The sequence below is a fragment of the Struthio camelus genome, chromosome 13 (assembly GCF_040807025.1).
Source record: "Struthio camelus isolate bStrCam1 chromosome 13, bStrCam1.hap1, whole genome shotgun sequence".
In the NCBI taxonomy this organism is placed as follows: domain Eukaryota; kingdom Metazoa; phylum Chordata; class Aves; order Struthioniformes; family Struthionidae; genus Struthio; species Struthio camelus.
The window spans coordinates 16986391-17013065 of record NC_090954.1 but is presented as its reverse complement, the minus strand read 5'-3'; the positions used below and the strand labels follow the sequence as shown (position 1 = coordinate 17013065).

Below are 26675 nucleotides of genomic sequence, written 5' to 3'. Positions count from 1 at the left end.
AAATAAAATTTTGCTAGGACTAAAAGACAGAAGGCAAAGAAAAGCAGGCAAAGATAGGAAAATTCAACTCCATTAGAAGGAATCTGTCAAAATGCTGGGCTAAGAACCAAAACCAGAGCATCCTGCAGCATGGAAGCCCACATTACCTTGAAACAGAGAGAAATAGAATAATCTCCATAGAAGCAGTGATTGGAAAAAAGCAAACAGTCTTCAAGGTACAGAGCATCACTGGGGTATAAAAAACAAAACCACAAGCCATCTGAAACACTGCACAAGTTCCTTCCAAGAGTAACGCAGGATGATTTTCCATGCCCTCACAAAAGTACAGGTTGTAATGAGTAGCCCATCATCTGGAAGGATCAGCCTTGTTTCAGTTTCATACCGTCAGTAAGGGCAATAAGCACTGCACAGATTTCTTCACAGACACAGAGGAAATCTGAGCAGAAAACTCAGTAACGACACGAAATCTACATCCAGCTGAGGAGGATATAAAGTAAACAATGAATAAAACTATTCTGTTCAAAGGAAAAATGAGAATACAGATACCACTGTATTAAATAATAGCTAGTGTAGTAAATGGAAAAATCTTAAAGCTCTAAAGTACCTCCTTCCCAAAAAAACAAAGATTTTTTGTCCCCCAGGACCGAAAAAGAAAAAAACAACTGCAAAAAACATGATGACCTGACAAGTAGTTTTGGATAAAGCATCCATACGAATACCCATTTGGTGTAAGGTAGCAACTCAAAGTGGAAAGAACTGCTATCAGAACCAGAAGTGGGAACGTCACCCTTTATTCACTTGACAAATGACAGGTAGAATAAGAGAATAAGCTTCCTTTTTTTTCTTTTATGGCTTTCAAATACTTTCCTTAGAAAGGAGTGGTCAGTCCAGGAATGGTTACATGAAACTTGAGATATCAGAGTTTAGTTCACTCTACTGAAAAATTATTCTGTTACCTGGGCAAGTTTCAGCCTGTCTCTCTCCCTCACTCCCAACAAAAGAAATTATCAGGAAAAAAGGTTTTTTTTATTGTTTCACTGAGAGAATTATTATCCTGCAGAATACAACTAGAGCATCACCTATACAGGATTTATACGTTTATCATGTTCATGACCTTTTAACCACTGTAAAGCTTTCCATTTCTATATTTTATTGCTGCATTAATTTCCATTTTTAAAATTTTGTTTAGAATTTGGTTAATAAATTTCTAATTATGATTTCCCGTAAACAATGATTCAAGTTAATGTTTGGCTTAAGCAGCAGGACTGTCGGGAAAGCTTTCAGGATTGTAACCACCCTGCTATGATCAGACTATGCCCATCTCGTTTAAATCACATCTGTTACAAATACTCAAGGCTGTGATTTATACTTTGCTTCCTGTCAGTATGACCGTAAAGACCAGTCACATACACAAAAGTATATCCTTCAGGGAAGAAACACTGCCCTCAGGAATTCATTCTGAAATCCACGTCAGACAGCACGAACCGGAGGGGAGAGAGGGATACGAGACTTGGGCGTGCAAGAGACTTGCTCACGTGGGGATCTCTACTCAGGTGACAAATCTGTTTTGAATTTTAAACTGAAACAATTATCTTTCAGAAGTTTTGTTAAAAAGCCATCTCCACAGCATCCAGGTGTTTCTTAGCTTAATACTACAGCTTACCAAACTCCTCCTCGGAATTTGCTTAAAAAGAACTACATCTAGTTCCAGCTAAACTACGGGTGCGCAGCAGCTGTTGGCAAAATGGAATAAAACTGAGGAGAAAAAAATCAGGGGACAATAAAAGCAATTAAAAAATTCATAATCTAAATCCATAACCTGAAAACGGAAATGAAATTACGAACTGTAAGGCTCCTCAGCACACAGAGAATGGTTGGTAGAGATCAAGAAAACAAAGAATATAAAGGAAAAGATATTTCCCTTATTGGAACTCCCTACGACAAACTGCTAATTGGCAAAACCTTTTTTGCTAAAGATACTCAACAGTGAACTCAACTTTTCAAATTACTCAAGCAACAAGCTACAGTGAATGAAAAATACTTTGTAAAGTTCCTGAAATAAAAAATAATTTCAAGGTAAAATGGCACTTGTACAACCTATGCTGCAGCTCGGCGCCTCCTGCAGAAGGAAGGTACTTACAACAGCTTTAGGGAGAGCGCAAAGCACGGGTCAGCCTTCCAGCTCATTGATCCTGCCTGACTCAGATTTGCAGAGAGGAGGCTGAACATCTCCCCTCTCTCCGCCTGCCTCCCTGAGCCCCCAGGTGCTTCTGGGTCAAGAGGACAGCTCTGCCCAACAGCACAGAGGAATAACAGGTACCGTGAAACACAGACAGCTTCCATTTCCCCACTACAACCATACGGACACGTACAAAGTATTTCCTGAGGCTTATTTAGCTATCCTTATAACGCCCCATTATATTAGTACTTAAGCATGTCATCATTTTTCCCTCCCGTGCTCCTGCTTACAACTATGCCATGCGATGTGAAAATACTAGTACACTGCAGAGAGACTAAGCGCATTTCTCACAATAGTCCAGAATTTTAGTTTTCAAGCAAGAACTTAACTCAAAGCCAGATCACCTAGCTCCTATAAGAGTATTTCAACTGTTCAGTATCTCTTCCTTTCTATATATGAGGTGGGAGTAAATTTCTTTCACTTCACAACACTGAGTACACTGCTGGAAGACTTCTGCACAAGATCATTTCCTGGAGATATGACACTTACCTGATTCTACAGTTCATTTTTCAGGATTTCCTTTTCAGGTGATTTGAAAGTAAGGAAACTTTACTTTTAGCAGCCGGCCTTGTTTTCCAGTGTCCAAAATACTAAGAAAAATAAAATTGTTTTTGGAGAACTTAACGGGAACTTCTCAACTGTGAAGCCTAGGGTATTGTAGATTATCTGGAGCAAGTTTAAACAATACTTCTGGGGTTAAATGCTGCAGTTACTAAGCAGAGAGACCAGGAAGAAAGCCAAGTTGGTTGATTTCCCCTAATGCATCACTCTGACCATCTGTGAGAGAGGTAATGTTCTCTTAAGAGAAGAAACAATTATCGAAAAATGGGTTGTGGGACTGTCTTGATACGTATTTTGTTGTTGTTCAATTAACTCTTCATTTATAGTCTTCCCAAAGCACCCAAAAAAACCAGATGAACCTAAATACTGTTGGCTCTGTTAAGCTGGAAATTTTTTTTCATATGTGCATACACACACAGAGTACAATAGCTGAAGCTCCTGTAACTCACCACTGTTACATGGTGTAAACCTTTTTACTAACAAGTATTTTCCCCATGTTTTTTCAGCTTTGTAAGTGGAACACCTGTTACTGGATTTACAAGGAGAGAAAAATGCACATTTACCTATGCATATGTACATGATTATGTATCCATGTGTGCATGCTGCCTATACAAGTTATATAAAGGGAAAAGTAAATTCTAGTTTAAAAACAAAAACTTGAGATACCAAAAAAGCTTAAAGATTGTCCATCTCTGTGGAGCTTCATCTGGTCTTGCGCCTCCGGGAAGGCAGTCCAGATTTCAGAAGCACACTTTACTGACCTTAAACAAAGTGTTCATTTTTTATGAACACTTTTTGAACACTTATGAACAAATATTATTCTATCTAGATTTGCAGATTTCACTTGCCTTCTACATCACCTCTGGGGTCATAAACCAGCGGACCTAAATGATAGAAGTACATTGCTTTCTGACTCTTCTCATCTAGGTGACCACAGACAAGTTGCATCCCTAGAGCAGTCCAAATTTGCATGGGTTTCTTAATGGGTTGCTAGCTGGCCTCTAGACCTACAGAATAGAAAGTGGCTGAAATATGCTACTAAGACTCCTTTCTCTAAAAATTCATTCAACCACTGGCATGAAAGAGATGTTAAAAAACAATTCTGAGCAAATCATACCATCTTTTTGCCTTTCAACTCAGATTTAAGTTTTCTGCTGCATATGATCTCATTATCACAGCATTTGCTGGGGCAGGTCAGAAATAATCTTCTCGTAAAAGAAAAATAACCCCCAAATCACTGTGCCTTGAAAAATTCTCAGAATTGTACAAGCTTCTCTGTCCCCCCCCCCAAACTAACTTTGTGTATCACCTTTTAGCACCAGCCAGTGTTCTAGTTACTTTATCTCTATACACATACTCAGGTATAATTATTGTAAAACAACTTTATAAAGAGTACAAAATAAAACCTACTTATTCAAATATCTTTCTGCTACAGTGCAAAATGTTACAAAAAGAGCCAGAACTATAGAATTAGCTGTATGAATCTAAGCACTATTTCTAATCTCTGGACAGAAGAGCACATGATTGCCCCACCTGAGGCTCTAATATTATTATTCATTGACATACAGACATTAAATGTAATTGCCAGGAATAATGTTCTTCATTGATCGCTTACAAATTCACTGGAGTCTGATGCTTCTTGTTATTTCTACTTGGGACAGCACAGAAAGAAAGATCACATTTTTTAAAAACTCTTTCCTTTTCCCTATTCCTGTGTGACGCTTATTTTGGGGGGATACTCTTTGGTACAGTACAACCTGAACACTGACAATTTCTGTAAGATGATTTTCATAAGCATTTGCTGAGTTCTTTCCCTTATCTGCATGTCTTTGCTATACTATGACTCACCAGAAGTAACTGACCTTATTCATTACTTAGGCATATAATATAATTGAGTAGCCAGTGCATAATTACAGGGAATTCCTATGTGTTGAAATTTAGATACTTACCAGGTTTTGAATTCTACAGGGTGCATACAGAGCCATACATCTTGCAGAATCATCATTGCTGTACAAGGACAGACATGTCATCTGAAAGAGTACACCATGACGGTTCATTCAACAATAACTTTGGTAACAGTTGGGTATAATGACTGCTGGGAAACGTGATTAACTTGCTTGGTGTATTTAGGAACATTATAAAAGCTTAAACTAAATATATTCTTTATGATATACACCCAAAATGAAATGGAAAGACAGGCAATTCCCATTATCATTTACAATCGTTTCCTTTTATTTCTCATTATTTACACAATTCCCTAAATGCCAAGAAATCTGAGAAAATCCTGGGGACACTTAGAACTAGAAGAGCATTTGGGAATAAAAACTTGTAATTAGGGATAGGTCAATTAACTCAGCTCCAGCCAAAAAAAAACCTATTGAAACTTGAAATTGTATCTTGCAATGTCCTGGATTTAAAGTTTATGTAAGTTAGGCAAAAAGAAAGGGGAAAAAAAAGGTTTTCACTCATATTAAAAGGATCCTCTTCTTCCCTTTTTAGGCATACTTGAACTGTAGTCTCTGGAGATGCTTGCCTGACCCAAAGCAAAACAACTGCCAAGACGGTGACACAGAAGACCATGGATAAAAGGGATAGAACATAAAAAGAGTGGCTCAAAACAACCATGAAATGGAAACGTTTTTGCTTTCCTGTCATAAAATAACTCTTATTCCAGTAAAGCACCTCAAGATACAGTGACAGGAAAGGGTAGCAGGGCAGTAGGCTTACATGCATTTATGCCCCCACCTCCCTAGCAGTGAAGGCATACACAAAGACCGTGGCAGTGCCCAATACAGGAGAGACTTTATGAGTAATACATGTTAGAAGCCAAGACTTGAGCAGAAACAAAATGAAACCATTCAAGTGAAACTTCTGAGAAAAACATGACACTGAGGAATCAAAAAAAAGGGTTTTTTCCTGCCTTCTCTGCTTTACCATTCCGAATAGTCTGCAGATCCAAAGTTAAGATTCATTATACTTGTAATCTACCATGATATAAAATTAAAGGAAGCTATTAGAGGAAGCATCTTGTTTGCAACCTAAAATGCATTGTCTCACAAGCTCTGCTCACATACACAGATATATTTATTATTTCAAATTTATACTAGCTCTGATTTTGCCTACTCTATCTAAATTTCTTTACCTTCCAACTAGATTGTACTATGTCTTCCGTACATTACACACGCAATGAGGCCCTGCAGGGTTGGACCTTCTGACAAGGACTGGGTCATAAATTATACAACGGCTTGCTTGATTTTTTTCAAACCTTCAACCCATTTCATTCTTTTCTCTATTTGCATATCTTTACATGGTAAGTTTCAGACGTTATCAACATTTTTACTATTAACTTGTTCTAAAAATCTCTTAGCATGCACGACAAGAACACATTTTGTAATGTTTTCTTCTTGTATCCATTCTACAAGTCCATCAACTGTATGCATCCCTCTGCAACGGTATGAAGCTGGCATTTTTAACCAGAGCAGGATTATATTTTCCACGTGATCATGAAGCATTAAAGCTTTGCCACACAAGACACCTCCCTCTGACCTCAGCTATAGGAAATGGAGTAACTTGAAGCACGTTCTTCCTATTGTTTTTTTCTTCTATTTGTAATTCAGAGTAACTTTAAGCATATTCTTCCTATTAATAGTTGGTTTTTTTCTTCTATTTGTAATTCCCTTCTCAGATCCCTCCTCTGTTGCTTTTAGTAATACTGCCAACTATTTGATGCCTTGTTGGATGATCATTTAGTTCTCTGAATGTTTATGATGATGCAAAGGAAACTGAACAAATTAAAACAAATTCTAACATTCACAAATTTGATTTGAAACATTGTAGACATGACAAAAGCAGCTTTAAAGTCAGGATCACGGAGATGGGAAGTTTCTTTAGAAAACAAGCAACACTAACCTTTCAGTATTTCCTGTGATACTCTACGCAGTACAAAGGTAACTCATGCGTGAGGTATGCTACAAGTATTAGTATTTTCCTGTCTACATTTCTACCAGTATTTGTCCATGTTTAGCATTTGAATTTTGCTTTATATTTTAAATTAGAGGTACCAGCCCACTTTTGCCATCTTCTGAATCCAAGGCCTCAAGTTAGATGGAACGACATGGCAGAAATTTCATCATACAAAATTCTGTAGTTTGAAAAAGTCTAATATGGTAACATACCATATCTCAGAACAGAATATGCAGCCCAAGATTAAAGGAGGATCACCAGAAAAAAAGTAGATGGTAGCAGGCAGGTGTTTTTTTGCAAAACCTTCCAATTCCAGTGACTGTAAACTACCAATAAATATTTAATTCTGGCTTATTAGCAAGGAAGAAAATCACAAGCAGCATATCCTGCTAACAGCTCTGTAGGCTTCCCCAATCTAAAAAGATACAGAATCTCACCATATTGCATGGGCATAAATATAGGACTATGTAACAGTGAAGCTGCACCTTTGTTATAACCAATGTCCTATTCTAAAATCAGCTGTATCTCATTCTTATTGCTAAATCCCTGTGCAGGTCTACTCTTAGTGAAGCAGAAATGGTGGAATTGCCCACTGCAATTTTGATAAGCTGTGCTTATATACAGGCATCAATTCTTAAAAAAAAAAAAAAGAAAAGAAAAGAAAAAAAAAGAAAAAAAAAGTTAAGCAGCAAGGAAGGCAACTCCTTTTGTGTGAAATTTGATGCCAGTGTTCAATTCTAACAAACAGACAAAAGGAAGGAGGGGAGGAGGAAAGGAAAGGCAAATACAGTTGGTTATTTCTGTAGTTCTTCACCATAATGACTCTCTTTAGAGCCTTGCATTAATATTAACAATAACAATAAACTCAATATATCAGATATTCTCAAAACAGTGCATTTTGGTCATATGCAAAACTTGGAGGAAACAACATATAACAACCTCACCATATAATCTCTTCCATGCATGCTATATGACGACAAGACGTAGTTTGTGTGAGTTCTGGTATTATTTTTCCTTCACATTTTCTCTGCCTATTATATATGACAAGAAAGGGCCATTCAAAATGACTGTCTGCCTTTAGGAAGTACTATAAATCTTAACTCTGTAGAGAAAAAGAAAAATCTGACCAAGATATAAAGTAAATAGCTCCCAAGTTCCGATAATGAAATCTAACCAAGTAAGAGTTTTAGAAGAACTAAGTAATGAGCAGGTTACTGCAATCTTTTGGGGGCTTTTTTAGCGTTCAAAGTATGCTCTCCAAGATATGCACAGAACATCTCAGCAGTGCCGCAGCTTTTGTGCTGAAAGGAGCGGCGTTGTCCTGTGCAGGCACGCTGTCACGCCGATGCCCCGGGCCCGAGCCGGCGCCTGCCTCGGGGCTGTGCTGGAACCTGCAGCGTGACGCTGCAGCACCACTAAAAGCAATGGGTACTAATGAAGAAAGTACTACACGATAAACCAAACCAGAGTGGTTCATTCATTATTTCCACTGACAACTATAGTAGATTTGCATCTATGAGAGTAATTTCTATTCAAATATTTGAACTGAGACTAAGAAGCCCAATTTTAGGCGTCATTGACTTTCACGACCCATATCGGGGGACTTGAAAACATTTTCTGTTTTTTAAGAGTGTCAGTCTCATTTATGATAAAAATGTTTAATTAAGCTTTAAGATAGCACTAAAAAAATAGATAAAAAGTATTTACATCCGCATTATATTTGAGCAGTCAGGCACAGACTTCCTGTCAGTCACAAATAAGCAAATGAAAAGTTTAAGAATAGGCAGCTATTGTAAGAGAAATATTTGATGGCTATTTTATTGTCTCTATCCTATCTATTGGAACATACATACATATGTATGTGTGTATACATATACATACATATACACACACACAATTTTTTATACATGTACCTAACGCAGTCTTTTGCCCTCTGCACACCTCCGTTAAGAGAGACTATTATCTGTCAAGGTGACTAAGCTATTACACAGTATAAATATAACCAGCACATACAACATATAGCTAGTAAACTTTCTTGTTTAAAAATTAATATAAATCAATTATTAACAATTTTAAAAGCCTAGATATGGCAGCAAACTCAGAGGCTTTAAGCAAATTGTTTATCAGAGTCAAAAAGAAACCTCACAAAAGCAAGTTCGACATCTCCATAATAGCATGACAGCAGATAAGAACATGTGGTCTGGATTACATTTTTTTTGTTGTTTTAATTGTCACTTTAATGCAAATACTCCACAAATCAACCAGTGTACTGAATTATCTGTGTGATAATTTATTCAAACATTTGACATTTACATTAATTGGAGGTAATGAAGAAAATATTTTTGTTGTTCGTTGGATGAGACTAAATGGGCTGGAAATTCAAATGAATAAAACATCATTACTACATACACTGTACACCTGCTCATAGCTCTATTGACAGCTTGATATTTTTATTAGGTGCATGCAAAGCAATACAAGAACAAATGACCATTTTTATACTCGGAGGATAAAAGTGAGCAACCAGAGCCCTCTGTGCGGGGTCACTTAAACCACAGAGCTATGACAAGTGCTTAACTAGCCCCAAAATGCCTCCACTTAGTCATGACTTCTAATTTTATAAATTATTTACAGTTTAGTAGGTGCAAAGCTGGTAGAAAATGCCTTTTCTGGCTGCTTGATTGACAGTATAATTATACTGTGTTTTTGTTTTTAGCACTGTTATGCAGAACCATAATGCCATAAAAACAGAATAGGAATGTTATGAGCTTTTAACTTTGACAAGGTCATTCTGAAGCATTCCAAAGAGATGGCATGAAAAGCCATAGCCATTATTAGCTGTGTCCTGTAAGTAGTGCTGCACCTCCAGCTGTATTGGAGTGAGATTAAATACTTACTTCCATATACTTCTTAAAACTGAACTTTTCTATCAAAACACTCAGACACACAATCCGGATATTTGCACATTTTAATTAATACTATTTATTTTAAAGGAAGTGCTTAGAAGCAGTAATGACAAGACAGATTCCTCTGAGTGAGGCTCTGTACTTCACCTAGTTCATGCCTTGAAGAAATCTCTACAGACAGCTGCAATACAGCAAAATCCAAATGAAATGAGACAGCCCTACAAAATGCACCTTTTAAAAAACTGTTGACATGCAATTTATGAAGACTCGTGATTACTAGTGACTTCAGTGAGAGATATGAGTAATCAGATCTTCTAAAAATAAGGGCATATAGAATCAAATGGAAGATACTGGAACTGTTTTGGACCTCTCCAAATGTGGAAAAAAAACCCAACAAATTTTAAAATGCAAAGAATTACAGCCTAGAAAATCTAAGAATTGGCTTTAAATTCCATAGAAAACTCACATATGTCTAATTAAGATACGTAAGACTTCCCCACAAAGAAATAATTTTCCAGTCTACAAGGAAAAATCTCTCATCCCATTAAGTGTTAGCACTGAGCTGACAAGATTTCCCCTATCTGCCTTGATCTTAATCTAAGAGAATAAAATGCACTCCAAGTTGTATTTTAAAGGTGGTGATTTCATTGTTTTAGCTAAAGGGTGGAGGTCCCACTGCATTTGTCTCACATGGCGGGGTCTCAATAGAAGGCAAAGCCAGCGGGCTGCTCCTTCAACCCAACTCAATTAATAGTGCTAAAGTAGAACATGGACCCGCACAACAAAAGGATCCCACAGAAAAACAAACTACACTGCTTAAGGGGCACACTTTACTGCTGTCCTCTGTCTTTCTGCATATTACAACCTATCCCAAGGGGCTCCGCTTCCCACCATCCAGCTCTAAAATGATACAGCTTCACCCTCTCTCATATGTCTTTAGTTTGCAGCTTGTAGCACCACCCAATACCAGACTCTTCTATTTCTAGACAAAGGTGAAAGAAAAGCACTTGGAACAGTTAACCCAGCTGACTGAGCTCTCCAATAATAAAGCTGTTGCATACCTCTTCCATGAGAGCCTGGCCATCCTAGAGAAGCTGCCGGATCACTATAAAAATACAGCATGTTCCTTGCTGTGCTACAATGCCCAGTCAGGACTTGACCCTTCTGAATCCATGCTTTTCTGCAAGTTCTGTGGTCTCAAATAAAATAGTGAAAACAAGATCCATTTTGTTGCACAAAGGATGCTGAGAAAGGCTTACATGCAATGAACTTTATCAGTAGGGTCTGTAATTTACAGCATGAATCAACACTAACTGGAAATTTACTTTTGGGGAAAAGAAAGAAAAAAAAAAAGCTATGAGAAGCATTAGCCTCCAACTGGTGTGACACCTTCAGTGGGTTGTCATCACCAGCCTCTTGTCCGACACTCAGCCTTACACTCAACAGTGGTATTACTAACATCCATGACAGCGTTAGTCCTGCTATGCTTACGACTACATTGTCACGTATTAGTAACAGCACGGAAAGTAGAAAAAATGTTTTATTCTTAATCACACTCAGGTAATCGCCCACCCCTAAAGAAGGCAAGAGCAGGATACTGAGTGTGCAGCCACCCTGCGTGGCAGACCAGGTTGCAACCTTGACAGCTGTTGAAAACAGGGTCCACGGCCAACATAACTGTGGTCAACATAGGAGGAGTGGAAGGTTGCATAGTGCTTTAGGTGCCTTAGCCTTCATAATGCTAAGGAACGGTCCATGTGCAGGCTCTGCATCCTGCCTTTCCTGACAACTTTTTAACCTTCCTCTAGTTCTTGTGTTCTGCCAAAGCCTCTGTGGCAGTTTTGCACTTACTGATATCATGCTGTTGTTTCATGCTGTTATGCCCATGGCCTTGTACATGCAAACCCCAGTACTGTTGGCAATTTTATTCTATTTTATTGTTCCCATGGGAAGCTGGTGAGAGAATCTTTCCTTTCCTGACCCCTAACTTCGTTGGGTTTAGTTTATATTAGACAAACACAAAACTTAGTGCATAAAGTAGATAATATTATAGGTTTTATATTATAATTCATCTGATAACTATTATCAAATAATATATATGCATGGAAGCTTGGACACCAATCAGCATGCAATATGCCTCATGGAGCATACTCCAATCAACATCATAAATCAGCACAATCAATCTGTATTTGAGCAGAGTTTGAGCAGGTTCTGATGAAAAGTAAACAGTATTAGGGGAAAAGCATGGTGGAAATCATCATCACCACCTGCTGCCCTGGAGAAAACACCCAGAGAAGGACACTAGTACAATAGACTCCTTATTTTCCTTCCCAATTAGTCACCGGGAAGAGTTTTCCCCTTTTCCTTCTCTTTCTCTCTCCCCCCCTCTCCCCCCCCCCCCCCCCCCCCAAAACCTTCATTGTTCAAGTCAAGGAATGCCATCAGCAACAGACCCTACTAATACAGCCTTTCTCAATATCCTTTTTTCAGCAGTGTAATGATCAAGTTAAATCAATTCGTTTGCATTTCCTGAAAATTTTGTTGACATGAACATGGATTTTCTCACTAAAACAAGGCATTCTCTTTAACTTCTACTTGTAAGAGGCATGTTTACAAATGTCACATTATTTTTCAGCTTCCCCCCCCCCCCCCACTTTTCAGCATTTTTATTGAAGAAAACATAAAAGTTGGGTAACATATGGGAGCAGTAGTTTCAATGCTATTTTATAAGCACATGCAATATCTTCTTCCCTGCTCCTATCCATGCATGCTCTTTCACACATTTTCTGCTCACGCATCCCCCATGGGTCAGATTCACTCTTATATCCATTATTACAATACGTTTACATACAGTACGCATGTATCTATTTTTGTGCATCTGTGTTCTAGGGACTCACATACAGAATCTTTATATACTGTAACCACCATTATAGTGTTTCCTTTGCTGTCTTCTGGTTTCTCTATATATTTTTACTCAGCCAGTTCCAAGATATAGCCCCTTGTTGTAAATGTGACCTATGCTCTTTACCCTAAAAATAAATACTGCATATTTGGCTGGGTTAAAACAAGTCACTCACGCTGCAGTGCTGCATCCATATCCTTCTTCACCCCTGCTGCTATTCACACCTGTCAACTGCAAGCTTGATCAGTGATTTTAAAAAGTCAGATCATCAGTCAAGATATTGAATAACAAATTGTAACAAATCTACCTGAAACTAGCATCCCCAGAGGTCCAAATCACCTAGAACTGTAGAGCAATAGTATAGGTATAATACACTGGGAGTCCGTGAATCTTTTAAAGTACAAGTCTTATTTATTGCTATAGCAAAGGCTACTAAGAAGTGAATAGCTTTCAGCATTACTGCTATGAAGACAGCACTCCAGTAACAGAGTGCAGAGGTTCCCAAAGCACAGCGAGCAACAGCAAGGTCTCAGCACAGGGCACAGAAAAATGGCTGCAGGGATTGGGTGACCCTATTCTTACTGCCCACTGCATTTTCCTGTCTGCCTAACTAGTACTACAACTCGTACTGATGCTATCAATCACAGGAGAGGAAAACAATGAAGTCAATACACCCTTGTCTTTTTTGCACAATTCTGGACCTGTGCTTGCAGTCATAACCACAGCAAAGTCTGAGTAAAATCGAACACCCGTTATGGAACATGTGACCAAAGAGCAGGAGACTTTCAGTGATACAATACCAAACTGCATGCAGCAACTACTGTCGCCATTGATTTGTTTATCAGCAACTTTGTCCAGCTCTTTCTCCTCTTTGTTAGGAAAGATTTTCCATTTCCTATCTTTGACTGCCACTTTCCAAGTTTCCCAGAAGCTTCATCTCTATTCTGCGGCTGTTAGTTTCCCTCTCTGTTTTTTTAGTTCTTCCTTTTGCAGCTCCTTTATGTACCTACCCACATGCATTATACAAACAACTGCATGCATTATATACCCTCTAGAAGTACATCATGTCCAAGGTGCCAGTAAAAAAAGAAAAATAAATAGATTCTACTTTAAGATACCTTATTTCTTATTATGTCCAAACTCTTAAAAATAAAAAATAAAAAAAGTTCTTCCTATCCACTCCTCATTATCATCCTAAGCCCTGTTTTATCTTTCAAAAACACTGTAGGGAAAGTATATGAAGGAATGAATACACACAGCGGTACTGGTAGGACTCAACGATCAATTCAGGCTTCCCTGTTGTCTTGTTATAGACAAAGACTGGTCTGTAACAGGTTTGAATGAATGACGGCTCACCGGTGCTCCTCTTAAATCATTTATTATGACGTAAGTGGTTCTGAAAAATGACCTATTCTATTATCAGGTATCCAGAAAATTACCATTTCAACTCTGCTGTGACAGGAGAGCCCACATTTCAGCCTTGTATTGTAGTCCTTAAAAGGTAAATATGACAGATCAGGAGGAGGCTTCTCCCAACTGTGTGGGTTCACCTGCTTTAACAGTTCTACAGACGATTCCAGCACTAAACATAAAAAGAAATCTCATAGACAGCAGATACACTGTACCCACACATCATATTGTTAGGTAGAAACACACTTCTGTAAAGAGTTATGAGAGATTAAGGAAGAAGAATATCTAATACAGGGAGAAATGTTTCTTCTGATTTTAAAAGCAAATACAGAAGACAGAAATGCACAAAGTGTCTTAAAAATGCAGTCATACTATAATAATTTAACAACTGTGATAAAGAAGCAAGGAGCATATAATGTTTTTAGAAAGGAAAAAGCATGTTGCTATTACTGAAAAAGTACTTTTAAGAGAAACTAAAAAAGTAACCGCTGAGCACTTTGTCTTCTCACAGATCAAACTCAGACAATCACCTTTACTTGGGAAAGGAGACACCTTCCTTCAACACCAATATGCAACGGAACAATCATTTAGCTGTTACAGCAGAGGAAGGGGTCTTCTTCTAACATGATGCATTCTTTAAACATCCATGTAGCAAATGCCAGAAAGGCAAAACAGAAATTATCTCAATACTAAGCATGGGTTTTGCTTCAAATGCAACCTGGACAAGCTGTTTTAGCAGTTCTGGCACAGCATTATAGTGCTAGTAGGGCAGCCATGCACTAAACCTGCATGGTTAAGTATAAAAGGTCCTTTTGCTCACCAGTATTTGCAGATACCTTTACAGAAAACATGTGGCATACAGGAATTCTAAAGAAAGTTAAGATTCATAATATTCATTCTCTAGTACATGGTCCAAGACATCAGGCCATCTGCAGAACAAGAAGGGGCAAAAAACCCTCTCAAACGACCTTTGCACATGCCTGTCAACTGTGCATCAGTTCCTACTGGTATAAGCTAGATCCCAACTGCTGTCCCTTGCCAAAAGCAGGGAAGCCTATAGTTACAATATCGTTACAGGTAGCCTGAGTAATTTAAATAATTGCAATTATATTGGTAAATTGATGATTTTATAAAACACTATCTTCTCATTTACTTTCATTTCTTTCCTGCCCAAACTAACAATGGTGGGATGTAAGACGGTCTTGAGGATTTCATTCAGAGTGATTACGTAATGCCTTATCTAAAAGAAATGCTGACCTACTTGGCCAAGACATACCCACTAAAAGTAACTTATGCTACTCCCAAGCTGACATGACTTTTAGCAAATAGCTTTAGGCTATGCAACAAAATTCCAGACCCAATAAAAGACAAACTTTTCCTTAAGGTGTAAAAAGAGTATTCACGGCTGGACAAAACATAACCTCTGTCTCTGCTGTTACGATTGTAGGACTCAAAACTGTTTTGTAGGTTAGTTAAATTTTAATCAAGTGTGTTACTGGCTGTCCTTACAAAGGTTACAATATCTGATACATGTTCTAAGCAGGGTAACATTCTAAGGGAATATAGATAAGTACACAGAATATATTAATTTCTTATTTGTCAGCATTCCTCACAAACTAACCTAAACTTACTTTGTGTGTGCAAGATGTAGGTGATGTAGTCAAAACAGTGACTAGCCTTTACACTGTTCATATTTTATACAGAGGAACAAAACTACTATTTCACTCTGCCTGAATCCTGATGCAATGTCTTGTATCTTGGCTAAACTGAAAAGCAGGCCTTACTGTCTGTTCAGTCTAAGTCACTTTTGGCTCAGAGAACATGAAATCTGGGCATCACAAAAGAACTGAAGGTCAGGAGGTGACTCAGCTTGCAGTGGCAAGTGGTGTTGATCTAAACCACAACCGCCTGATCAGCACTGCTCACACTTGCAACAGGAAGGAATGGAAGGGAAGTTGCACAAAGCCAGCATCAGCTTACTTCTCTTCCAGCCTTTGAAGTAATTTTCTTACCCCTACAGCTTCGTTTCTTTCATAATGTTAATAAACTGACTGTAAAGGAAAAAAGAGAAAAAGGAAGCCAAGAATGGGCTTGGATTGCGTCTTCAAGTAGGTATAGGGAGGCCATCACTTCATTCCAAATAATTACCTAACTGAAAATGGCTTCTCAGGCTTTGAAATATTCTAGCTAACGTAATGCCTTAATCTACAAACAATTTAATCTGGCAGGCACTATCATGGCAAGGAGTAATTTTGCCCTCCTCCTCACCCAAAGGCACTTGTCCCCAGTTCCTCATTTGTGGTGGCAGAAGTGCTCCTGCACTACATGGTGAGGCAGGGAATTCATCACATTGAAAATCACAACAGCAGAAAAGAAAATGGTTACTTTTCAGCTGGACCAGTTTACAGATTAGGGCTGTCATGTGGCAGTGTGTGAACTTCTGCAGCACAAAGAAAGGATGGGAAGTGTCTAGTGACAGAGGGGACTGCACTGGTCTGTGCTGAACAGATCATGTTATTATGGTGTAAAGGGCGTATCCTCGTGTCCTCATCAAGACAGGACATAGGTTAGAAAGTATGCATCTTTTTTCTTTTCACTAGCCTAGCGAAGGCACTAACAGAACAACAACAGAATTCCTCTCTTAGTTATTAACTTCTTCTAAAAATGCAGCCCTCCCCAACTGCCCCCCCCAAAATACAAACAAATGAGTGTGTTAAGAGTAATCTTCATTACTCTTAAAATCTTTTCAGATTTTGTTGCTGTCAGCAAGTGACAAACTGGGGGCAGCCTGCCTTGGGACAGCAGGGTGTCCTAATGTGGGTGAAGAACCGCTTGGTGCAGCCACAGTACAAACCATGGCAATCAGCTAGGTAAGAAATTGGGTTAAATACAGTACATTTGCTGTCAGCTGTTCTGAAGTTTCATCTGTGAAGAAAGACAGTATAATTTACGTATGTAGCAGCAGGCAGATCTAGAGATCTCCATTTGCAGTATTTTACAGAGCAATAGTACGACAATTTTGAATGAACTATGGCCTGAACTGAGAAGGAGGGAAAAGGTCAATAAACAGAATTAAAATCTCCTAATATGATCCATTTGCTGACAACAAACACAAATTGGGCAAACAACCAGGCAACTCCAACAGAACTAGCAAGGTTAATGGAGCTGCTGCTGTAACATATTGTAGATCTAGTAGTGTCAGTGGCGATAGTGGTAATGTTGTAAACACAGTTTGTTTTCCATCTGGTGCGTGGTATATGCCCTTGATAAGAGTGTGCTGCATTATGCATTTTTCCCTATATTTACTCCTAAAAATATATAACGTTTTTAATAGCCATATACAGAGACAGAATTTCTGCTTTTAAAGACAAAAGATTTCCTTAGTCAGCTTAAGGGCAGTATTAATCAAAATATTTTTTATAATAAATTCATGGCTTCCTTCTCTTTGTTCCCCCCTCCTTTTCCAAAAACAGTACCCCTACAATTGAATACCTGAGGAGTACTCAATGTTGCTCAAGACTGGAATGGAGCATACTCAATAATATTTTACTTCTATAGTCACCCTGAGTACTTCACAAGTTACTTAACAACATCACTTTGAACCTACCAGTAAAACTATATAGGATCTGCGTTCCAAGGCAAACTAAATCAATGGAAAGCCTTACCTTCATTGCAGTAGACTTGGGATCAGGCCTTTAGAGATCACTAAAACAAAAATAAAATATCTTTCTGCAACACTTTGTGCTGACATGTGGGAGTTGAGTCTCAGATAGAACTCCATCTTCCACTGTTACAGATACGCACTGCTGAGCATGTAGCTTTAATTCTCTTAATCAGTGTTTTTAACCAATATTCTGGTGAAGCTCTGATCAGAAATATAATCATGCTTTTCATCAAAATATTTACCAGAGAAAATGTGGAGCCTTGAACATTCATGTTTGAATTGTGCATGGTATCTATGGTTACAATGTATTATAGAGGGTAAGGAACACTAACACCGCGTGAAGTAAAAAGAACTGCAATCAGAAAGAAAGTATGTAAGACAGCCTGAAGGAGATAATACAGTGCCTAGAAAAATGATGTGTGTATTGGAGCAAGCTGATTAGGGAGAATAAAGTACAGGGGGGTGGGGAGGGAGCTGCACGAAAATACTCATCTCCTTAGATGACATTATATGTACGAAACAGAACTCATAGGACTGTGAAATGGCCACAGGGACAAACCTTCCTGAAGGTAACGAGGTATTTAGGAAGCCAGTGCAAGGCGACAACTGAGCACTCACCCTCCCACTATCCACTCTACGACCTGGTACGTGTGAAATGTCATACGCCTCCTCCCTTCGCCTCCCACGCCAGCATAGGTCGCAGTGCTGGTGCTACTGGGCAGGAATAGCTGTCTTCTTTCAAAATCTGTCACTGAGATACCGTCTTATCAAATTCATCTTATCTCCTATACATCCTGCCAGTAAGACTATAAAGTGACCAAATGCTAATAACAACCGGAATGCCTAAAACTGGCCATAAGAATGCACTGAACGGGAACGTAGGGTCTCATACTTGAAGACTGCTCTCTGTTCCCAGCGCTCCATGTATAACTGCAAACAAACGCCCTTTATGTCTCCAAGCTCTAGGTATTAACCCGGTTTAACTTTTTCCACTAAATACCTTTCTCTGCTGAGAAGCATTTTGAATGAACTGTATCAACAGACCAGTCAGACACTTCAGAGATGCACAATGCCCAGCTTTGTGAGTGAATACCTGTCCAGAAGTGCAAGAAAATTGAGCATTGTTCAGTGGCAAAAAAATCCAGGAATATTTTATAAGGAAATTACATAAATTCTTACACTTAAGCTGTAGTCCAGTGAAAATGAAGGACTTGTGTGATATATTTTGCTTCCATGCTAATAGTAAAGGAGGAGAGACGTGCTGACTAAACCCACAAGCTCATCCGTTCAGGGCCTGCAATGGACAAGCAGCAGACTGCCACAGACGCTGCCGCCAACGCTGTCCTCTCCCGCCACGACCTTTGCAAAGATGGCTTTGCTCTGCTTTCCTCTGCTGCTTTCCTCTAATTTGGAATGGAAAGGAAAATATGTTCTGGCTACCTTCCTCAATAACACCAGAGAAAAGATACTGAAACAGGGAATTGAGAAAAGGTCAAGAGATAATATTTATAAAACAGGACCAAGTACAGAAAGCAGGAACAAGCAACTGCTTTTCCAGTTATTGCCTTTACTATTTTTGCCAAGATGCTACTTACTAGGTGTGGGAAGGTTTGCAGCTTCTTTTCAGATTTAACTGAGGCGTACTTCAGGTAAAAGACAAAGGAAATCACAGTAGGTCTCTTTACATGTTTCCCCTTAATCTGAAAAACGATATTTCTTCTTGAATTCGTAATCCCAGGAAAATCATTTCTTAATGATGTAGTAACATATCTATGTAGATACCAATTTTTTGGAGGAGGGGTAGAATCCAGGTTAGATTTTAGCATGTATTTTATCAAAGTTATTCAAAAGTAAGAGAGAGACAAACCTACATAAGAAATGTAAAAAGAGATTAACAGAAAAAGAGACTAATTCCATCTGCCATGAACTAGCTGTGGCCTATGCTGTCTTGAAGGCTACACTGGATAATCATAATGATTTGCTATAAATGTATAAGTATGAAGTTGAGTTTTCATGTTAAAATGATCAAAAGATGAATCCAACCACTTCCTGCACACCTGGATAATTCACACAAACAATTCTTTTTAATTAAATGTTCTTTTCTAATAAATAGTTTTTTTCCCTTGAAATAAAGATTTAGTGATTTTTTTCCATAAAACTTGTTTTTCTTAAGTATTTTATTACATAATAATGGTAAAAGTTTTTCTTTAATGGTAAAAGTTTTTCTTTTCCATTTCTGCATTCTACATTTCCCTTCTTTATTTTCCCCCTTAGTGAAACAGAACTGGAAAGAAGATCAAGCTTGAGAAAATAAAAGAGCACTAACTTACTAGCCTATTTTTCCCATTGGAGAAGATGAAAAATGGGAGTATAAAAGGAGATATATATATGTGTGTGTGTGTGCGTGCGTACATATGTACACACGCACGCACACACACACATATATATGGTAAGTTAACATAGTTGGAAAGAAATGGCAAAGATAAAGAGAAAAAAAGCCCATGATTAGGAAATTCCCAAGTATCTATATTGAAAAGGCAAAATCGTGAAAACGTAGATTCAGTGAAACTGGAAATGAAACACGTTTGAGCTCTTTCAAACATTCTGAACGTGCTCTAACAGAGCATGAAGAAAGTTTAGAAAATTCAGTTCCATTTGACTATACTTCCTTTGTTTTGCTCAGATATAGAAGAGAAATTCAAATACGGGTTGGTTATATTCCTTGTTACGTTCCTTGTCTGGCAGAAATAAAAACTATTAGAACTGCTCTGAAGAAGATTTAACACAGAAGGATTTCCAACTACTTCCTTAACTGGAAAAATTCAGTATCTGGATCTTGTGTGCATTCTCCAAACTTTAAAGTTAGCTTTTGCATTTTCAGTAATAGTGTATGAGTGCTTTTTTTAGCCAAAAGGAGAGTTTTCCAGTATTTAATCCACACTTTAAAAAGGATTTTTCAAAAGGCCCTATTTTCCCTGTTAGACCTAAGATTAAAAAGTGCTTTTCTCCTGAGAGCTTGGAATAGGAAAAGAATTTCTCAACATTACTCAATGTTACTAACAACATCCTTTTTTCTTCTAAGTTTTTATAAAGGTAGAATATAGCAAAATAATATGAATATGATGTTTGAATGATAGTATAGTTTCAGCAAAATATTAGGCAAGGAAAAGGACAACTACACAAATTTCAGACAAGCATCAGAGATACAGAAGTTTTTTTTTATATATTATATACATAAATTTAAAAATACTTATATTCTAATGCTGTTATTATGTAGCAGTTACAGTACAACAGTGCCAAAGTCCCCAGCAGTGATTACGAGTACACGGCACTGGAGCTATTTAAGCAACTAAGATACACTCATTGTAATAGGTTGCTGTTCATATACCCAGTACACATTAGCTTTTGACGTAAAGAGTGTGCAGCTGTAAATAGTTAAGATAGAAGAAAGCATGAAAGAGGTGTATTGTTGTTACACAGCAAAAGGAGGCTCACTCAGCTACAGGAGTCTGACAAGTCCAGGTGACAAACCCGCATCACCTGAAGTCATTTATCTTTTTCCTCATCAACTTTCTCCAAACATATGACTACATTAAATACTCTACACTGAAAAAAGTCCTTGTCATGATGCGATAACTATCATGTCTTCTCATGCCACAGCTGGCTGGGATACCATCCTTTATCTTTAAGATCCTTTTCCTTTCCCTTCTCCTTTCTCTCTCCTGCTTTTATGTGGGAAATCTATTTCTAGCAATGAGCGGCTTGTGTGAATATAGCTATTTGAAAAGGATTCTCAATATCACATTTTTTATTTTTATTTTTATAAAGAGGGAAGAGTAAGCTGTTTCTGTTACCTTAGGAATAGACAATATTCCTATGTATTTAAATTATAAATCTAAAATATTTAAGCAAGCTCAATATTTAAAAACTGAGAATCCAAAAGATTAAAACATTTACATATACGTCTTTTAAAATCATATAACTTCCAGTCCCTTCAAACTTTCATAGTATTAATTTAAACATGTTAACTGTAAAACCTTTTGTCTGTCTAGAGATTAAGTTCTTTTAGATAGAGAGCTTTTATTCTTCTGTGCGTATACAGCACCTAATACAATCAGTTGCGTGATACTGAATGGTAATTTTTGCTTCTATAGAAATGAAAAATTATCTCAGTGCAAATGAAACAGCATAACAAGTGATTAAATTAGGTTATGTTTCTAACTTTTTGTCATTTAACACAAGATATTTTTCCACCACATGAGAGATTTTATTAGGTTCGTAATAATAATGAAGTAGCTATTTGTTTAAAGCTTGAATTTTACAAGTGGAACAAAACTCTACTGATATTCAGGAAAAAGACTTTCATCCTGTAGTATATTCAGAGCTCAGTGTTGGAATTTGACATTTTACATATGCCCAAATTCAAGTGCATCAGAATCATTATTTCAAAGACCCCAAATTATAAAGTCACAATGGAGGAACTGCACTATAAAAAAATCCCCAAACTACAGCTGCCTATCACTGCTTGATTATTATATGGTTCCTATGCAACTAACTCTGTAATTTATAAGCCATATATTATTGCACGTAATGGCGACTTCCAATAGACAGGCAATTACACCTTTGCATTTGAACTGCCTTTTCGCTTTGCCTTGAGTAACCGCACATAAGGAAGTCCCAAGGTATTTTCAGAAAGCCAATAAAAGCAAGCATTTCATTATGTAACTTTAGTTGTACTTACTGGAAGCAAGTGGCAGGCTTTACACTGCTGCTAAAATGTCATCATTACTAAAATAAGAATTCTTTACTCACGTGTTATCTTAGAATTTTCCCAGAATTATTTCTAGGAGTAAGGCCTGAAAAAATCAAACCTGAAGTATTTTCACGTCTTCATCCTCTTCTTACCAATACATTATTTTACTTGGTGCGTCTGGTAGGTACCGATTTTCTTTCCATCTGCATTTTCATCTGCCTTCTAACAGCTGCCCAGCTTGAACTAATTGAGAGTGACATCTCCAAACTAAGTTTAGAGAGACCTAAATTCCTGCACCTCATGCAAATACACACACCACACTTCATCCCGATAAAACTGTAAGACAGTTTCCTATTCCAGGGCTTTAGGTTTCCAGGTATGTAAGTTCTTCGGCAAAAGAAGGGTACCACATATTTATTAGATATTTAATGTTCTGTAACTCTGCCGTAACTAATGGAAATCCTCTTCTCGGAAATTGAATGGGGAAGACGTTCCTGAACAGTATGTCATTTCCAGACAACGTTCTGTTAATTTTTTAATGCAACTATTATTCTGATTTATAATTGCAGTGAAGGATATTTTATTAATCCCTTTTCAGTTATGCTCTCTGTTATAAGCAAAATCAGCTGCAAATTTTTAAAAGGAATATTTTACGTGCATTTATTACTGTGATGCATAATATAACACAGTAAAACTCTTCCACCTACATTAATCACAAGAGGTATTTGTGAGGTGGGAACCATTTATATCACCTTGCTTAGGTTAGTCACATACATTCTTTAAACTGAAATATTATTCTTCTCTTTTGCCTTCTTTAAAATTGCAACACCAGCATTTTATTGATATTGATTGATATACACTGTGATCAGCTCTTAGTTAACAACAATTGCAACAACAATTGTTAACAACCTTGGACTTGTATTTAAAACTCTTTAGAGTCCTTATTAAACGACAACAGAACTACTGAACTTGATAGATTTATCAATTAATGATTGCTAATCTATAGCTTCATTTACTTGAATGTATTAGGATTGCCATTGACTGCATTGCAAATAAGATTGTGATAAGAGATGCATGTTCACTGAAAAGATTTTTCTTTTAAACGACTGTGTGTCTTTCTCTTTTTTCCATTATTTTTTGGATGAAACTTTAAATTAGTCTGTTAGTCTATAGTCATTTGTAAAGCAGATAGTTCCCCAAATGCTTCCCTTTTAGAAAACTACTTTTCAAGGAATATGGTATTTGTAAACATTCTGTAATATATATACACATACATATATATATATATATTATTTCTAATATTTTTTCCTCAGTTTTTTTTAATCTTCGACTCATGGATTAATGGAAGAGTAATTTAATAAAAACTGTCTTAAGTAAAAACCAGCTGTCACAAACCTGTCTAGGTTCATATTTAACAACATTTTTCACATTACATAGATAACGTCAGGGCTTGGTTTTCCAACAATCCTAATAATCTTAAAGATAACACTGAAATTTGCTTGCTAGCTTTACTGTGATGACCTTGAATAACCTAAAAGGTTATGTACAGTTTCTGGATTGCAAACTTTCTAGGCACCAAGATATAAACGCTGTGTGGTTTGCAGTCATCCTCCTCCTTATTTAGTAAATATGCTGAACTTCTTGTAGTTCCTTACGGCTCCTGGTTTTCTCTAGAAAAAGCTTATCTTTTAAGATGCGGTGTTCATTATTCTAGAGAGTTGTATAAATATCACAATGACAGTACTGAATTTCCTTATATCCAAGTGCTTTTAAACATAAGTATCAGGCAAATGAATTTCCAAAATGTAATTCCAATCTGAAATGTTAATAAAGTATCTGAACTGTATATCCCCCCCAATACGAAACACTAAATTTGAGGATTCCTAGAAATTTCAATCCACTTCTACGACACTAATTTACCTTACTGCTGAGATTGCACCTAATCATATCTGCAGTACTCAGTAAAGTGCCACTAATCAAAGAAAACACCATTTACACTAGTTACATCTACTGGTGGGCTACGATTAAAGACAAAACTAAAACCGCATCTTATAGAAAGTTGAATCACACAGGCTTAGGAACCAGCCTTTGGATCCTGATTCAAGGTTTGTTGCAGCTCCGGGAGGAACTCTCTGGATCCTGCTGGCTTCAGCTCATGGCAGGGAGCAGTTCCACAACAGGCTTCGGCGGATCCAGGACTACCCAAAGCGGCAGTTCACTGGCTCCTCCCACGACACCGTTCCATACCCCCCTCTCCCTTGCACTGGCAATATCGACTGTGCAATTGCATGGTGACATCAAACTTGAAACTATTCCTAATAAAAAAATCAGTTCTCGTAGTTTCTGAATGGCAGAGGGCTTTTTGGTTTGGTTTGGTCTGGTCTGGTTAACTACTATTTTTTTTTTTTGACTGGGTTACTTCACACATGCAATAACCGACATAAGCAGGGAAAGAAATATGCAGCCAGCGGTGAGGAAAACAAACAGAGGTGCCCTTTCCGACTGCAGCATAGTCTCAGAATGGTCTAATGCCAATCTCAAAATTGCACCCTGAGATATCACTGCCAAGATATTCAGGCCTTCCTTTCCATCTACCATGTGTTTTTTTCGTTTTTTAAATTAGCTTTTGGACTGTGGCAGATCATGCTTTCAACTGCTAGCACACTACCATATTAAATTTTAGAACCAGCAAAAAAAATGAGGAATAAAAACACGAACTTCAAAGAAAAGGTTAAGCATGGAATAATAAACATAGGAAATGAGATTCCCACCTCCCTAGTGTTTCAAAAATGCTGTTTCACAAAGGCAAACATGAGAAAGAAAGGTCATGATGTTTTAACCTCAATGGTTTTTCATCCACTTTCTCATACTCCAGAAGCGTGTGTCATATCCATCAGAACATGAAGTCTCACATTCATTTCTTTTCCCATTACCAGCAAATATTAAGTATTTTATCGAAAGTGCAGCATAGCCAACACTGGGGCACACCAGTCCCACCTCGTAACAGTAAGGGTCTAAAAAAACACTTATAGGTGATAGGAGAATAAAATGCAGAACTTCTTTTTGCCCACCTGAAAGAAGGGATTTAAAGCCAAGTCTGTCATATCTCTTAACCATTCTAGAATATTTTGCAATCCAGCTCCTTACCCCATCTGTTGTAGGAATTCAGAGCCTGCTCCATCTGCTCTACTTTGTACAGAGTACTTCCCTGGAAACACGGCTGAGCACTGTTCTGCAAATCTTTGCACTGGTTTTAGAACAATTAGATCTCACCCAGAGGGAGGTGAAAGAGGTGGGATTTACCTCAGATATTAGGTCTCCACTGTCAAGTCCAATTACTAGGAAAAAATGTTAACAGTTGACATTTATAAACAAGAAGCTACTGGATCCCTTGGCTGGCAAGGATGTGGTCTGTGCCAGAACAACATTCATAATGACATTCAATAAATTTAAAATGGCAAGTGTCCTTAAATTCTGCTCTTTTTAATTAAGTTTTACCCAATGTTTTGAAAATCAACAGCACTACATCTTTATACTTGTTGATTCTATTATAAACTGTTCAAGTGCCTCATTTCTGTAAGAGTGCTACTTTGGTCCTAGATATAAAAAGCCTTATAATCGCTACTGGAAAAGAAAAACCCAAAAACCAAAACACACCAAAAATCCTTATGCTTATGTGTATAGTCGGTAATGTGGGTGGAAACATGGCTTGTAGGACATCATAAATAATGGCACTATGCTAAGCAGCCAAAAAAGAAAGCAATTATTTGCTGGACTGTTTAAAATATCAAAAATTCGAGTATTGCAAATAATCAAATACCACACAATTTCGCTTTCACGATGTATACTATGCACTCTAGATTCAAAAATAAGTGTCTTAGTACTCACACGTCTTTCCTTCTGCTCCTTACAAGACTGGTGACTATTCACTCTTTCAGCAATTCTAAAAAAAAAAGAGAAAGCAGGAACGCTTATTTGAGGCGTCACTGAATTGTTCTGAACTGTTTCAAATACCCTACATTAAGCATTTCTCATGCGCATTTGAAGATGGCGTAGCAGAAAATTGTTGAAGGTAACTAGAAAATGTTCTATAATGTACTACAAATTTCCCCATAACTAAAATCACTGTGATAGATTTGTATAGCCCTATGTAGAGAAAACATCTACTTCTTCACATTCTTCTCCGTCCTTAGTAAGTACAGGTTTATTTATGTGTCTTTTGCTTATTGTCTCATTAAGTTATACGGCACAAATTACAGCTGTCCACAGTTTATCCATGA

General features: G+C 37.5%; 1 long non-coding RNA gene across 1 annotated transcript in view; it reads right to left on the bottom strand.

Moving 5' to 3' along the window:
* Positions 1-26339, bottom strand: part of LOC138069198 (uncharacterized) — a 263508-nt gene extending 237169 nt beyond the window's left edge. Inside the window, exon 1 of the long non-coding RNA XR_011144013.1 lies at positions 26284-26339. This is a non-coding gene — a long non-coding RNA (uncharacterized lncRNA). The remainder of the gene's footprint in view (positions 1-26283) is intronic.
* Between the last annotated feature and the right edge of the window lie 336 nt (positions 26340-26675).